The sequence below is a fragment of the Chrysemys picta genome, chromosome 4 (genome assembly GCF_011386835.1).
Source record: "Chrysemys picta bellii isolate R12L10 chromosome 4, ASM1138683v2, whole genome shotgun sequence".
In the NCBI taxonomy this organism is placed as follows: Eukaryota; Metazoa; Chordata; order Testudines; family Emydidae; genus Chrysemys; species Chrysemys picta.
This window is the reverse complement of record NC_088794.1, coordinates 150631532-150644657: the sequence shown is the minus strand read 5'-3', so window position 1 is coordinate 150644657 and position 13126 is coordinate 150631532. Positions and strand designations below refer to the sequence as shown.

Genomic DNA, 13126 nt, shown 5'->3' with positions numbered 1-13126 from the left:
TTGCATTATACATCAAGGATATATATACTTGTTCTGAGGTTCAGAAGAAGGTGAAAGATAGACCAGTTGAAAGTCTCTGGGTGAAGATACAAGGGGGGAAATCAGCGGTAGTGTCACGGTAGACCACCAAGTCAGGAGGAGGAGATGAATGAGGCATTTCTAGGACAAGTAACAGAAATATCCAAAACACAAGATCTGGTATTAAAGGGGACTTTAACTTCCCGGACATCTGTTGGAAAAGCCATATGGAAGCACATGGAATGTTCAATAAGTTCTTCGAATTTATGGGGGACAACTGTTTGTTTCCCCACATGGAGGAAGTAATCAGGGGGGAAGCCATTTTAAACTAGATTCTGACCAACAGGGAGGAATTGGTTGAGAATCTGAAGGAGGAAGGCAATTTACGTGAAAGTGATCAGAAAATGACAGACTTCATGATTTTAAGGAAAGAAAGGAAAGAGAGCAGCAGAATAAGAACAATGGACTTCAAAAAAGCAACCTTTAACCAACTCAGAGAGCCGGTAGGCAAGGTCGCAAGCAAAGAAAATCTCAGGGATAAAGTAGTTCAGGAGATCTGGCAGTTTCTCAAGGAGATAAAAGCACAACTACAAAGTATCCCAATGTGAAGAAAAAATAGGAAGAATGGTAAGAGGCCAATATGGCTCCAGCAGGAGCTCTTTAATTCCCTGGAAATCAAAAAGGAATCCTACAAAAAGTGGAAACATAGATGCATTACTAAGGAGGAGTACAAACGAATAGCTTGTCCCCAAGTGTAAAGGGATCAGAATGTCTAAGGCACAAAATCAGTTACACAAACAAGCGTCATAAAAGGCAACAAGAAGAAGTTCTATAAATGCAGTAGGAGCAAGAGAAAGATGAAGGGAAATGTAGGTTCTCTACTTAGTGAGGAAGGAGAGCTTTTTGACATGGTATTTAGACGTACATTTCACAACCATAGTAATGACCAGTGTGATCCTGGCTTTCATTTAAGACTGTACATGATACGCTTTATGGATAAATACTATGAAAGCAGTGTGTTAAGTGTAGTGAGTTTGTCCGGCCCTCCAGGAGTCACTGTTACAAAATAGTAAATCCTTTGCCAGTAGTGTCACACCTGCTCTCTTGCAGTGATGCAGTAGGGTCAGCTACTGTATGATCCATAGGCATTGGGTCATAACCCTCATGCCTGGATGGGGTGTCTCCTACAATATTTTATCTTTCCTTAATATGCACAATTTCCATGTCATAGTCTTGGGAAATGATGCTCTAGTGTAGCAATTTGGAACTCGTACCTTTGTTTCAATATAGCCACATCAAAGGCGAACAGCCTGTCAGGACCCTAAATTGTCTGTTAAATAGATGGGGCCTTAACTGTTTGACTGCATGTACAACTGCAGAACATGTTTTTTCCATAATAGAATAATTGTGTTCAGTGGGTGTCAGTTTCTTAAGAAGCAACAGGACAATTTTTGTTTGCATCAGAACTGCGTCTAAACACATGCCTGAGGCATCAGTACACAGATCAAACATATTGTCCAAAACATTAGCAGCTCCTAGTTTACATTTTGACACCTTTATAGTAAGAGCCGCATCTCTGAGTTTTGTTAACACAATTCCCAAGTGTGTTTTATGATCTGACCAAGAACTGCTAAGTATTGCAGTGTCATCAATATAAGCCCATGCAAAATCATGTAGACCATGTAACACTTGATTCACCAGCTTCTGAAAGGTGGTTCCTGCATTAATTAACCCAAAAGGTAACACTGTAAACTCGTAAACTCTCATATCCATATCAGCTCCCTCTTGTGGGGTGGCAGGGGTTTTATTCCAAACAGCTGCTCTGTGCAAAGGAATTTTATTTATCCCTTCTCTCCAATACCACAGATGATACCTAATCCACCTCCTAACTGAGTGGACCCTGCATCTCAGACCACTCAGGGATGAATGAAAATGGCTGACAGAAATGTATAACCCATTCCTTTGGTTTAGGCTCTGTTGTAATCCAGCTTCTTGGATTTTCTGTTTTAAGATAGTTTGCTTTGCTAGGGTGTATTATGATAATACCATTGTTGAATCTGTGAGAATAAATCTGAAATCGGCTAAAAATCTTTTCACACTATCACACAGAATAATTTACTGCCCCTGGTTTGTATCTCACAAGCCCAACCAGTGTGTAAATCTGGCATAGTATAAAGAGTGATCTCAAGATACTATTTACCTTTTCTATGTTAGGTGTCTAGTCTCTGAGCACCTCCTGCTCTTTAATGTTGTTATCCTCAGAAACCTCCGGTGAGATATGGAAGTGGTGTCATTCCCAATTTACAGATAGGGAATAGAGTTAAAGAGAGGCAAAGTGACTTGCCTGATATCTCACTAAATCGGTAGCAATATAGGGAATTGAACATAGATCTTCTAGTTTTCAGGGTAGCACCTAACCACTGGACCATCCCTAAGTTGGAGCAGCATACAACACATCTGGGGAGTGAAGGGTTCATGCCACCTTTATGTTCTCCCTCACTGCCATGACCCTGGGGGGAATTCATTCTGCACAGGAAATTAGAGCAGCCTTTAGGCTATTCTAAACTGTGCACGGGATATATCTCACTGTCCCTTTTCTGCCGGTATGTCCCTGACGCACTTTCTATTCTGCTGCTAGTATAGGGGGTGGTTTAGGGATGGCTGTGTCATTGACCTACCACTCAGGGATCTCCTTACACTAGGCAACTCCCTATATAGCTGGTTAAACTGGCTTGCAACAGGAGCACTTGATGGGATCTGACCCCATGATGTCTGGACATTACACTGTAATAAAAATTTTTAGCTCACCTACAAAAAAAAACGTATTAACGAAGAAAAGGTTTCTTCGCAGAAGTTGGCCAACATGGTGTTGAAGGTGATTTTTAAACATCTCAGTGGTACTGAGACTTGATGTCTCTTGGTCTACCATGCTTACGTTGCTTAAAGACAAATGAGGAGATATGAACAAGTTCTAAGGCTAGGTCTACACTACCCACCTGAATCGGCGGGTAGAAATCGATCTCTCGGGGATCAAATTATCGCGTCTTGTCGGGATGCAACAATCTATCCCCAAATCGACGCGCTTACTTCACCAGCGGAGGTGGGAGTAAGCGCCGTCGACGGGGAGCCGTGGAGGTCGATTTTGCCGCCGTCCTCACAACCGGGTAAGTCAGCTCCGATAGGTCGAATTCAGCTACGCTATTTGCGTAGCTGAATTTGCGTATCTTAAATCGACACCCCCTCCCCCCCCCGTAGTGAAGACCTGCCCTAAGATTCAAAACATGAGCACCTACCATATCTATAAGAAAGCTTTTAGCAGGTACTATAAGTTGATTGCACTTGCAATATTTTAAACATAGCTACATGCATTTTCATTTAAGAAACTAGCTCTCTCCTCGAGTGGAAGGGTGACCTGAAGCATTTCATATGAGCTGAGGTTCTGGAGACAACAGTTGCTAATACGTTTTATTAAGGGGAAAGAAGCAGCAGCCATTGATATGTTTGTGACAGTCACACAGACATCTCTGTTAGCTTCAAATCAACAACTGCAAAAGAGATTTGGACTGATGGATCAAGCTGATATGAATTTGAGAGTGCTTCATGGGGCCTGGGCCAGAAAGGCAGCCCTGTGAAAGATTTAAATTGCCTGCTTTGATTTCAGCTCCTTTTATGAAAGCAGGTTAGTGAGAGTTTCTCTCTCTAAAACACAGCTGACACATGGAATGATTTAACTTGCTAATGAAATTACTCCTGTGGATTGAATTTTTTTTATCATGTACATTTTGGGTTGCATAACTAACTAATGGAGATGTGCACAGACAAGATTTGCTTGAATGATGTGCACATGGACAATATTAAGAGCTAAGTCGTGCTTCACACTTGTGCAGGACATGTGCAGAATAAAGGATGAACTTTTACGGTGAACGATCCAGTATAAATAAACCTCCATGACGAGAAATTGACCAAATCCAGAGCCTCAGGTCATGTGAGACCCCACAGCCCCAAAACTTGACTGGTGAGGTTTGCCACAAAACTAAAACCATTCCTACCTATAGTCCACAATCACTGATACACACAACCAAAAACCTGTTCTCGCTACATCCAGTTAGGCATTTCCAAATCCCATATTATGGATAAACAATAAACATTAGAAAATGAGGGGCACACTTTATATTACAAGACAATAAGGGTACATTTATGAATAGTCTGTAAAATATCAATGTACAAAGAATAGATGTTTTAATCAATGGTTCAGCTGTTGTTATACATCGAGTGGTAACAGCTGCCACAGTTAGGGTAACAGCACCTGTATTCCCCCTCTACAGTCCAACAAAGGTACCCACTCTCAGGCGTCTGGCTCCTCTGGGGCAGAGACCTGCGTCTCTCTCCCTCCTGACCAGCGTATTTCCAGGCTACAAAGCTCCCTGCCTACATGGTGAATTCCCCAACAAGTCAGATGGCCAAAACAGGCCAGCATCTCTGCTTTGCGTTCCCTTCAACGGCTATGAACAGGGTAATTGCCCGTGGTTTTAAGTTATCACACACTTGTTTCTAAGCAAGCACCTTTATTCTTAAGGTAGAAGCATGGCAGAGAAAGCATATTAAAACAATAAAAATACTACGTGCACGCTAATACGCTTAGCATAGATCAGCACCCTGCCCCTCCCCTCCATCTCCACAATGTGGTCAGTCTCAGGCCTTCCAACCCTTCCCTAGGAGATTGCCACCCTCTCCCCTTCTCTCTCAATTTTCACCCCCTCCCTCCCCGCCCCCCACCATCCAGCAAATGGAAGCTCCTGTCCATTTGCTGGATGAGTCAGTTGAAGCTAAGGCTGTTTATCCAACAGTCCTTTCTTTGGCTGCTGCCCCTGGAGAATCCAGTTTGAATTAGTCTACGTAGCCTCCCAATGAGGCAGTGCATCTCTGGAAGTATTACAACCTGAATGCATTTGCCAAATCATCCCCCACTGTTCTTAGTTCCTGGAGGGACTGGGGTTACCTTCCCCCATGGAATTACATACCATCCCTGGCCCACAATGATACATAAACTTAATACAGTGAGACCTCCCAGAGATATTGCAGGAAATTGCTGCAACATTATCTATTATGTATTTTTTTTTTTTAATTTACAAATACCAGTGTGGCAGATATGGCAATCTATCAATGACTAGCCCGATTTCTGTGCCGATCTTCTTGCTAGTAAAATTCACTTCTTCCCTTTGCAAGCTCCATAATGTGCCTAGTCACAAACGTTCAGGTAAGAAGATCTGCACAAACCAAAAGCATTGCAAATACCAGCCTGAATCCATGCTTGGGAGAGTATCTGTGCTGGACATTCTGCCCTGGCCACTTTGGAAAATCTATGTTTATTATTCACTAGTTTTGGTGAATATTATTCGGTAGTTTTGTTGGGCAGTTATGTATGTTCGCTGATAATTCACCATTAGTTAGGCCAGGGATCAGAAACTGTCCCATATGAACGAGGTGACCCATAAATAGTGAATATTAACACCATCCATTTTGCAAGCAAGCTGTAGGTAAACTAGTGTTTACTCGTTAAAGAATTGCAAACTCATAAAAACACCTGCCTGTTCCTGGATAATTCAGAACAGAACAAAAAAGCTAACTTCACAGAATAAATCGTTCAGTGCAAGCACACCGCTCCGGTTCAGCCCAGTCTCTAAAAGGCATCTTCAAACCCATGCAATGAGCTTTGACAGTTTATGTGACTCTGTGATACGTGTATGTAACACAAATAGATGTTTCATGATTATTTTTTATTTGTGTACTGTAGCTCCCACCATGCTGAGCCCTTGAAGGCATCAAAGTGGTTCCCTGCCCAAGAGGGAACATCAAATGGAGACTTTTATACAAATCAGCATGATTCACTGGAGACAGCATAGCAGACGTGGGTTTCATTTATGTTTATTTATTTATATAGGCTGCTAAAAATTCACCCATCATTATTATCTCTGGGTCCATGCACAATGTGCCAACAAAATAACTCACTGTCAAGGGTAATCTCCAATTAACAGTTCAAATATTAATTTAAGTCCATCATGCATGCACATATCATTTGAAACTTGGGGAAAGAGGCATGTATAATTGAACATCATCTTAAGGAATTTTCCAAAGAATCCAATATCTGTTTAATTTGTTATGGGACCTCTCTTGTTGGGAAGTGCAACCAATCCGATGAGTAAGTGGTAAGAACTATAACAGTTTAGTGGGTCATTTTTTGAAGTTGTAGCGTGCTTGCCTGAGAGTGCAAGAAATGCAGAGAATCAAAGGTTGTTCCTTTGATCCTGAGCCAGTTGCTGAATAGAGAGCAGTGTGGCAGACTACAGGAAAGACCAAAGGGTTATCTGGGATAATTAACTGATGGTGACCTTCCTGCACAGCTCTTGACGTTTAAAGCTGAGACATGTACCTTTCCATTGTCCCTCAGCAGGGAGGGGGGATCCTTTATTTTGGACCCGAATGTTCTTCTTCCCCAAAGAGATTTGCTGTTAAACCATGTTTTTTTCACCCTCCCCTTGCTTCCCCACAGAAGGCCCCAGGTGCAATAGAACCTCAGCATAGTGAGGGGCTGGACAGGAGATTCTCAGAAGGGTTGGATACCCTCTGTATGCCCCACTGGGAATTATTGACATTCTCATGCAGGATGGCTTAGAAAGATGGTGATGGATCCCTTCCAATGCAGGTCCACCAGCCATTCCTCTCTGCCAAGTACGGGAGCCAGAGTGTGGATGCTTCTGCAGCTTCAGCCCCATGGTAGTAGCCACACATTGGCGCCATTGCCATTCAAAATGCTGGGGGAACAATTCCTTCCTCTATCCACCATGCAGATTTGGATCCCGACCCAATGGCCATTGAAGTCAATGGAAGGACTCATGTAATGAATTTCTTGAATGGGATTGAATCAGGGCCTTGAGGAAGTTTTTGCCTTTGGGTGAATAAACACTAAGAAGATCCAGGTAAGATTAGAGAAAAATGTAAAACAAAATATTCTTGCAGTCCCAGAGGACCCAATCAGAATCAGGGCCCATTGAGTGAGGTGCTGTACAAAAAAACAGCCTCCGTTTAACAATCTAATTTCTGGTATTATGTATTTTGCTTCTTTATTCCCCATTTGAAACTATTCTGGGCTATTATTAATGCGTAATGCAGCTGCGATTATTAATGCATCAGTCAATTTGCATCCACGTTGCAAACACATTTAGGTCAGCGTTTCCTACCTAATTATTTTCACAACTGGCAGGTTTCATGCAAACAGCTGACTCTAGGCAAGAGTCAATAAGTGGCCAATATTAAAAGGACAGTACCCGCAATTCTACCAAGCTTTTTGGCACATCCTCACTGGAACACTCCATGCTGTCCATACGCACCGCCACAGCACCTCAGAAATCACCTCTCTTTCAATCCCACATCTTTAATTGGGGAAAAAATCTGTGACACGTTCAAGTTCGTAACAACTCTGAACACTGTCAAATTAACATCTGCCATTTTGAGCAGGCTAAGAGTTGGGCTCTATCCTATCGCTTCAAACCCAAATCCTTTCTTCAGGATTAGCACAATTCATAATCCCTCCTTTTTAAATGTTATTGATTAGGCATTGGTATTTCCATGCCGATTTAGAGAAGATACAAAGAGGCCCATGCCCGTTCCATTCTCAGGATGACATTCTTCCATTTAAATGGAAATGGCTGCTTTTAATGGATTAAACCATTTAAATGGAAATGGCTGCTTTTAATGGATTAAACCATTTAAATGCATATTAAAAGTGCTAGCCCTCAAAATGTGGCAGTTAATTACATTTTCAGTGCTGTCTTTTAATGTAATATGGTCTAAACACTCCATTAAATTAAGCAAATAAAACAGTGATTAGGTTGTACTCCCCCCATAGTGAACACAGAATTTTGTCTCCATCTTGAATATGTGGTGTTATGGAGGCCATTTCTTACTTACAGATGCTTTTAAAGATTGTGAGAGGACTCCAGGTTCTATTATTCACTGCAGGAATTTATTGCACTGGGAATTTGATCCGTTCCCTAGAATTATTATTACAATATAGCTATGGAAAGCTAAAGAGGAGGTATCTGACAGAAGTTGACTGAAGGGGAAAACTGAAGACATCTAGGAGATCTTCAAAGAATTGAACATCACAGTCCTTTCTTGACTCCATAATAAAAACAAAGCAACAATACTGGGTGAAATTCCTCTCTCTACAGCTGGGTGCTTAAATATTGAACTCGCCCTCTGCAGCGTGATGGAGCCCTTTTTTATGTTCAAAATGCCATACACACATGGGGGGGGGGGGGAAACTGACGCAAAGCAATGTGACTCCATTGCCCAGGATTAAACTGGCCCTCACAGCAACACTTTGAAGTAGGTGTTATCATCCTCAGTTTACAAAAAAGTAGGGAAGCCAAGGTCCTCATTTTCCAAGGCGCTGAGTGTGATGGATGGGTCTTTGTCTGCGTGTCTATCAATTTGTGTCCTTCATTTGACATTGCAACCACCATTTTGAAGACTGACCTGAATGATGAGTCGGTGACTATACCTGACCACAAATGAAGCTTACTGTAATGCTGACACCTCCCTGAAGGCACTAACACAGAGTCATCAAAGGTGACTGTTTTCTAATCAAAGGATCATAGAGGAATCATAGATCCACCCTAGGACAATGGTTCTGCTCCAGCAAGTGTGAGGAGCGGGGCCTGGGCAGCCAGGCTTAGTGATCAGGACCAATGCCAGAGTCCAGAGGCCTAGGTCAGGGGTCAGAACCAGGATCAGAATCTAAGAGCAGTAGCCTAAGCTCGGGATAGGGGTCAGTGTCTTCATACCAATGCCAGGAGTAGGAACAGAATCAGAGTTCAAGGGGCAAACCCAGGATCTGTAGCCAGGGTCAGAGTTCAATAACCAAAGCCAAGGGTCAAAGCCAGACCCACTGAAGCCAGGGGTCAGGACTGGCGTCGGAGATCAAAAGTAGAAGCCAAGGGTCTAAGCTGCAGTCAGGAGTCCAAGAGTGAGCCGAGAAGCAGGTCCATCTCTACAGTCAGTAAGAGCGTCCACTTCATTTCACAGACACTTCATGGAACTCCTCCTGTGCTTAAATGGGGCTCCTGGACCAATCAGGGGCCACAAGGGAATCTGTCAGTCCAGTCTTTTGAGGTGGTACGTCCTGTGGTATGTACCTGCACTGAGTCTTTGTGGCACAGCATGTGGCACTACCATGGCTGCCTGGTAGTGGCCTGAAGGCATTGGGCACCCAGCAGAACCAGGTCCTAATCATGTTCCCACTGAACCTTGCTGGGTTGACGGAAACTGGTCATCCTCGTTTGGGGCTCCTGAGGTCTTCTGCACTAACCACTAATCCTTACTGGATTTATGCAGCTGGACAGTTAGTCACATGACAGAGGGGACGGAAACCTTCAGACTCCCCCTCTCACAGCACCTGACAGAAGGCCCACAGGATGCAGAGGCAGGAGGGGCTACCCATCTGACATATGGACTGGGTTCAAGGACTCACAATAAGGGGTGAGCACACGAACTCAGGGGGCGGGCTGGGAGTGGTTTTGCCTAAATATCTGTAATTTACGTGAGCTTTGACTGTAAACGTTACTGTGGTTTTAGAAATCCCTGTGCAGAGCCTATGGCCCGGACAACAAAGAGACTTTCAGACACCTTAAATTCACTGGAATTCACAAAGCTTAGGTGCCTAGGTACCCTATTCTATGAATGGGGAGAGACAGGTGCCTGAGAACTAATAATTATGGGTTGCTTAGGTACAAATGCTCATGACCTGATCACATTTATAATGTGCAGACAGAATAAAGTCCAGAGCACACATGGACCCAGGAGTTGGGTCCAAATCCAACAGACAGGTAACTGTTGTGATGGGCACTCAGCCAGATCTGTAACACTGAGAACATCTGCAAATCAAGGCGACAGAGACGATCCATGTCAGTGCTTGGGAGCCAGGGAGCCCTCAGATTATTTTTCCCCATGTCAGTCCCTGTGGAGCCATCCCAATGCGGTCACTGGCCCCAGCACCTTGCCTGCCTAGTCCATGCCATCTTCCAGTGCAGCCCTCCCAGGTGGAGTGTCAGGCCCCGTCCCTGAGAGGGAACGCAAGCTACTGGAAGTCTGGCGAGGCTGGGCAGGCCTGTGGCAGGAGCCAGCTCCCATGGCAGCAGCAAAGAGGAGCAGCTCTGGCTACCCCAACGCCCACTCAGGTTTGGCCCTGTGGCCCGTGAGTCCTGTACGGGGGGTGCAACGCCAATCAGGAGGAGCCATGGGGGACGAACCTGAGTGGGCGGTGGGGTGACCAGCATCGCTTCTCCTCGCTGCTGCCAATGCTGTGTAACATGTCTAACCTGCATAGGGCTGTGCAAGCACCACCGCTCAGGGGTCCCAGAATCCCAATTTCACAGCATTAGACCATGGCCTCTCCCTTAAATACAGTCTTTCCAAGTCTGAGGCCACCTTCTGCCTTCAGCTTGACTAGTGCCTTACTGGACTCGTAAATCCATTGAAATCAATGGGCCTAATCTCTGAGTAAGGTGCATTGTAACGTGCACAAGGAGGCAGAATCCAGTAGTGTTGTCGCGAGCTGGGTTGAGTTAAAAGCTCTTTCAAATTGGGCGTGAACATACTTTTCAATGACCATAATCCTCAGGATGAGTCGAGCAGAAGCCCGCCGCCTGAGGGAAGCAGGGGTTGTGAACCCACTCAGGAGTTCGGATGGAGGGGGCAAAAGGGTTTTGTGAGGAATGTGCATATCAGCGTACTAGGGAAGGCAGAACACACGGAAACTGTGAACAGGCAAGAACAGAGAGAGAGACTGTCAAGGCTGCTTCCCCACTCTGAACTTTAGGGTACAAATGTGGGGGCCTGCATGAAAACTTCTAAGCTTAACTACCAGCTTAGATCTGGTCCACTGCCATCATTCCCAAGTGGATTCCCTTCCCTGGGAAGCCTTGAGAAACTCTTCACCAATTCCCTGGTGAATACAGATCCAAACCCCTTGGATCTTAAAACAAGGAGAAATTAACCATCCCCCCTCCTTTCTCCCACCAACTCCTGGTGAATACAGATCCAACCCCCTTGGATCTAAAAACAAGGAGAAATTAACCATTCCCCTCCTTCCTCCCACCAACTCCTGGTGAATCAAGATCCAAACTCCTTGGATCTTAAAACAAGGAAAAATCAATCAGGTTCTTAAAAAGAAGACTTTTAATTAAAGAAAAAAGGTAAAATCATCTCTGTAAAAGCAGTATGGAAAATAACTTTACAGGGTAATCAAACTTAAAGAGCTCAGAGGACCCCTCTCTAGCCTCAGGTTCAAAGTACAGCAAACAGAGATAAACACTCTAGTAAAAGGTACATTTACAAGTTGAGAAAACAAAGTAAAACTAACACGCCTTGCCTGGCTGTTTACTTACAAGTTTGAAATATGACAGACTTGTTTAGAAAGATGGGGAGAACCTGGATTGATGTCTGGTCCCTCTCAGTCCCAAGAGCGAACGAACTCCCAAACAAAGAGCACAAACAAAAGCCTTCCCCCCCCCCAAGATTTGAAAGTATCTTGTCCCCTTATTGGTCCTTTGGGTCAGGTGTCAGCCAGGTTACCTGAGCTTCTTAACCCTTTACAGGGAAAAGGATTTTGGAGTCTCTGGCCAGGAGGGATTTTATAATACTGTACACAGGACAGCTGTTACCCTTCCCTTTTATAGTTATGACAGAGACAGATGAAAAAAACAAGGAAGCCCAGGAACAGTCTCTGAGGAGCACAGTTTGATCCAGGAAACAGCTAGAAAGAGTGCATTAGGGACTGTTTCCTAACAAGGTTTGGGGCTGTACGCTAACAAACTGCTCTTTTGTTTTTGGTTTCTCCTGTGTTCAGAGAAGCAGGACTCTGTACATTCCTTCTAATAAACAAGATTGCATCAAAGAATATACCAGACTCCATCAATTTCTACTTCCAACTGGAACATCCATAGGGCCCGAATTATGACTAGCTGCTTGGGTCAAAAGGGAGCAACAGTATTATATTATTAATGACCTGATCTATTCTAATTCCATTCTACTCTATCTTTAGTCTTAGTGATACTACCAGCCTATACATCTTTGCATTTATTGTGCCCTGGGAATTCCTTGAAATCTTTACATCTAGAGAAAACTGTGATAAATGGCCTAGAAGTCAAGAGATTCATTCTTGTCAATGCACCACTTTGCAGTAACACATCTATTTCAACATAAATGTATCCAAGTCGGGCAACGAACAGCATCTGTTTGGAAATTTCTCACCTACCTTTTCTACGATAAGCCAATAAAAATATTTTTTTAAATATAGCCAGTGGGATAAACTCTGTCTTTACTATCACTTCATTTTCCCAATATAAAGAGACAACACAAGGAAAAGACTTTAATGCCTCATTTTGTTGATTTCAAACACAATTATTTATGTTGAACTACCTTGGGGTTGATGGCATAATGTCCTTGATGCTTTTCACTGTCCTCCCCCAGCTTCATAGCATAGAATATCACATCTGTGACAATGCGACCGTACCAACAGATCTACAACTGTTACGCTTGAGAACAATCACTGTCTGAAGAACCCTTGCTTCCCAAGGAAATCAATATTTTTAATCTGAGTAAAGGAAGAATGGAAGAAAATTGTTCTATAGAAACAATATGGCACTTCCTAAAGCAAATGGTGTTGACAGGACAATAATCACCTCCTCTAAACCAGTTCCCAGAAGTGTATTAACTATCTAGCATATGACAGAGAATCCATTATACCATGTTTCCTGTCTAGTGCTAAGAGAAATATGTGATAAATAGCTAGTCCATTCAAGTGTGCTAGACAACAATTATTCTCTTGTGTATTTCTTTGTACCTATTTGTCTTTTGCTAATGGGCCGGATGAGCACCTATGACGAAGACACTGGGCCTGAGCCTCTGGTGTAACTCCTTTGTACCACACCAGAAGTGGATTATGGATCAAAAACTGGCATAAGTCAGCCATGGGAAGACTACCCCAGGTAGTGGGATCTTCCCGTGTTACAGAGCTGGCACTGTAGCCTATAAAAGGGGTGTGACC

At 43.6% G+C, this 13126-nt stretch overlaps 1 long non-coding RNA gene across 1 annotated transcript in view; it reads right to left on the bottom strand.

Moving 5' to 3' along the window:
- Positions 1–13126, bottom strand: part of LOC135982764 (uncharacterized) — a 136732-nt gene that overhangs the window by 20931 nt on the left and 102675 nt on the right. The window lies entirely within an intron of this gene.